A 4,642-nucleotide genomic window follows, 5' to 3' on the forward strand; every position below is an offset into this window, starting at 1 on the left:
CTTTCCCTAGTCCCTCCTTGAAATCATTCAGCAGAAGCCCAAACTCTTCATAAACTGCCCTACTCGCTCTTACAAAGACACTTGCAGTAACAAGCCTCCAAGTGGAGCTTGTCTAGCTCAGTGCATCGGTAATTAGGAACATAGACTTTGGAGTCGGATGGACTGGGAAACTCAAGGCTTGGCTCTCTGATCTTGAATAAATTCCTAATTTTTTTTTTTTTCTGGCCGTCCTAACCACTGGACTGCCAGGGAACTCCCAGTTCCTAATGTTTAGTCTTCAGTTTTCTCATCAGTAAAAATCAAGGGAATGCTATATGTTGGCATAGTGCCTGGCAATAGTTAGTGTCCCCAAAACTTTATCTGTTATTAACGGCAGCGGCAGCGTGAAAACTTCCCAACCCCCTCAAGAGTGGGTTAGGTACTTGTCCTGCGGGTGCTCTCAGAACAAGTATTTCACCTTTTATAACACCTATCACACTATACTGTACTTTGTTGTCTTCATAAGACTGCATCTGGCAGTAAATCTTAAACTTCTTGAAGGTGGAGACTTGGCAGTTACGGCCTCTAACTAGAGAATGCCCTGGGTGGCACAAAATATAGCTGTGCAAATCTCCAGTTTTGCTGGTTCCTGTGACCAGGACTTATGCTGAGAATTGCTGCCATTCTGAAAGCATCAGTGTTTGGGTTGCTGTAACATTTCTTACGAATCAGACCAGACTTTCATGTCAGAATAACTAAGAATGTCTTCTAGGAAGATACTTCTAATTAAAGAAGGATACAGATTTCGATTTTATTCTATTATGATTTAGAAATGAATGCAAATCTCCTTTTATAGGAGTTAGATGTTTATCTTCAACAGTTAAAACTGCTGCATTCATTTTCATGAATAAGCTTAAATTGCTCAAGTTAATTTCATTACAGAAGTTGCTCTAAAAGCCAATTCCATTTCCAAACTACAGTTACCATCATTTGAATTCGATAAATCATAAGATAAAAATAAGGTATGTAAAAATGTAATGCAAAGATACATTCTACTATGATATTCTGATAAATAGAACAAATTTATCTTTATTCTGCAATGTAACATGTATTTTCTATTTTTCTTGGTGCCTGAAATACAACATCTACTTATTCTCAAATATATATGTTTTGGTTTATCCCCTCTCTATGGGAAAAGGCCTAAACTTTTGTCTTATTTTGTCAGTAGAAAATAGCTGTTTGTTCTTAAAAAGTTAAAGAAAATATTTTACTCATATAAATGATGTAATAGATACTGCTATTACTAAATATGAGGGTTTTTTTTTTTTTTTTCTCGGACCAGGGATCAAACCCGTGTCCCCTGCAGTGGGAGTGCAGAGGCTTAACCACTGGACCACCAGGGAAGTCCCCAAATATGAGTCTTAGTTATTATAAAGTGACCAAAGAATGATCCATAAATGTGTTTTTCATTTATTGCAAGCATAAAGGGAGAGCAAGAAATGTCTACTTTCTGAATGCCAGGTTGGAACTCTTTAAATTAATTTGTTTTTTTTTCTTGCTCTAGTAGGACAGTGGTACTAGGACTCACTGAAAGGTCAATGCAGAAATTCTCAGGAAAGAACATTTCATTTCTCACCTACCATTAATTTCAGTATTAATCACCAGATTTATTCAAGGACATACAGTGGGGTCTCAAGTCCTCTCCAACACTCATTGCTATGCCAAAGGCTTTATGTATTTTCTAGATTACAGTTATCACTTAAAATAGCAAGAAGAGATACTTATAAATGCATATTAATATGAAAATGCATGCAAATCTATATTTGTGCAACTGATTAAAAGTTTTCTTTGGAGCAGGGAACTATCCAGTGGTAGTTATTCTTTATTCAATTCTTTATTCAATCAATTCTTATTCAGTTATTAGTGAATAAAGTTATTCTTCATTCAGTTAATATTCTTATTGATTCTTTTGTCTAGTGATAAGCTGAAAGCAATACAACTCCTGGAATGGTGGCAGAGTTGATATCCCCACCTAGAACCGAAACCAAAGTACCATTTTCGAAGAGTAGGTTGAATTTGATAAGCAGGGATCAAAACGTACACAGGGACAAGTGTCTTAGTCTGTTCGGGCTGCCATAACAATATACCAAAGACTGGATGGCTTATAAATAACAGGAATTTATTTCTCACCGTTCTAGAGGCTGGGAAGTCCATGATCAAGGTGCTGGCAGATGGCAGATTCAATGTCTGGTGAGTACTTCCTTACTGATTCATAGATGCCCATCTCTCTGTGTCCTCACATGGTGGAAGGGCTGAGAGAGCTCTGTGTGGTCTCTTTTATAAAGGCACTAACCCCAACATGAGGGCTCCAACCTCATGACCTAGTCACCTCCCAAAGGCCCCACCTTCTAATAGCATCACATTGGGGGTTACATTTCAATACAGGAACTTTGGGAGGATACAAACATTCAGTTCCTAACAACAAGAATGCATTACTATTTACATGCAAAGTAGCCAGTATTGTTAATATGTACTAATTACATGGTCAAATTGAGCTTATTTGCTTAATTGAACTGTAACCATTTTTTTTTTTTTTTTAACATCTTTATTGGGGTATAATTGCTTTACAATGGTGTGTTAGTTTCTGCTTTATAACAGAGTCAGTTATACATATATATATGTATACATTTTTGATCAATTTTTATATATATATACATTTTTTTTTTTTAACATCTTTATTGGGGTATAATTGCTTTACAATGGTGTGTTAGTTTCTGCTTTATAACAGAGTCAGTTATACATATATATATGTATACATTTTGATCATTTTTATATATATATACATTTTTGATCAATAAAATTTTGCATGAAAGAACTTAAAGTTGAATTAAAAAGACAATAAAACATTAAGTAGAATAAGTATCAAAAGTTGAGTCTTCTAGTGAACAGAAAAATACCTAAAGTGATTACAATACTGTAGTTTTGCTAATACTGTGCCAAAAGAATGTGTGCCCAAAGTGAGCAAGGGAAAGACATCTTCCTAAACTTTTTTGAGGTGGATGCCTGGCTTTAGAATAGCCAACCTCACCCTAACCCATGTAGCCCTGGGAAAGGAGAAAGGGGCTAGAAGCTTGCTCTACTGGTGATGTCAGCAGATTGTGCACTGGTTCCATAGAAATTGGTAAGCTGAGGAGCAGCGGATGGATCTTTCCATTCCTCCCTCTCTAGTAAATCCCTCATGAGTTTTCCAGTCACTCTCTGATCTCACGTTGTCTCGCTAATTGTATAGGTACCTTACATGCTCAAAAAAACTAATAGGAAGAAAAAGTCATTAAACAAATATTAATAGTGTAAAGAAAGGGTTTTATTATATTATTTAATGAAGATAGGCAGCAATTTTAGTACAGAATTCTTTCTCAAGCCCTTTGACAGCCCTCAAGCCCACTTTCCCCCTTCATGTCTAGGAAGGCACAAGTAAAACACTTTTTGGAGGCAGAAAAGACTTGAAAAGTTTCCCCTGAGGGTGTATCAGTAGCCAGGGAATTTACATCACCCCCTTGTGGGTCATCTGACTAAGGCATGGAAGAAACCACATCCCCAAGGCAGTTTCCATAACCTCTGCAGAGAAGGTGACCAAGAATTTGTCATGCAAAGCAGGACATGGTTGAGAGTGAAAGAGGGTGCTGTTAATAACTATCCCAGAACACCAGATGTAAGTTGATCAGGGGTGGCCAACAGGGACACACCCTATGAATACATCCTTTGTATCTCTGAGATAGAAGGGCAAGTCAAGCATTCTGTGAGTCAATTTGGAAGACTCACTGCAATTGAATTTTGCATTAAGAATTTGCAAGAGGGCTTCCCTGGTGGCGCAGTGCTTGAGAGTCCGCCTGCCGATGCAGGAGACGCGGGTTCGTGCCCCGTTTCGGGAAGATCCCACATGCCGCGGAGCGGCTGGGCCCGTGAGCCATGGCCGCTGAGCCTGCGCGTCCGGAGCCTGTGCTCCGCAAATGGGAGAGGCCACAACAGTGAGAGGCCCGCATAACGCAAGGAAAAAAAAAAAAAAAAAAATTTGCAAGAGACCTAGGGGGGAAGCCTGTGTGCCCTGAAATATGCATATCTTGTGTGTTTACCTTTTAAAGATAACTATGGTTTAAAACAGAAAAAATATATAAAGTTAACATAACTTTTTCCCCATATTAATCTTTTAAAGGATTTTATTCATTTCCTAGAGCATATATGCTTCCCTTTTTCAGAGAAGGCATGCACTCTAGAAGCAATGCCTTTACCCCCTTCCTTTTTTAAGAGCAGAGATATGCCCCCAAACTTACACATACAACCCCAACCCTATTTTTTTCCCTACTGAATTTATTAGTTATTTTTAATTGTGGTAAAATACACATTAAAATAAAATTTGCCATCTTAACCTTTTTCAGTGTATAGTTCAGTAGTGTTAAGTATATTCATGCAACCTTATCTTGCAGATCAGATGACTAGCATACTAATGAAAGAAATATACTAGTAAATGCAGTATTGAATTTGAACACAGGCATAGGCAATTAAAAACATTCCATGTATTTACAAGCAAGGGCAACAGTGGCATGGATTCCTCAGAATATATAGAATTATCTAGGTTTTAGCCTATTTGACAGGTTTCTTTCCC

The sequence above is a fragment of the Lipotes vexillifer genome, unplaced genomic scaffold (genome assembly GCF_000442215.2).
Source record: "Lipotes vexillifer unplaced genomic scaffold, Lipotes_vexillifer_v1.1 scaffold169, whole genome shotgun sequence".
NCBI lineage: Eukaryota > Metazoa > Chordata > Mammalia > Artiodactyla > Lipotidae > Lipotes > Lipotes vexillifer.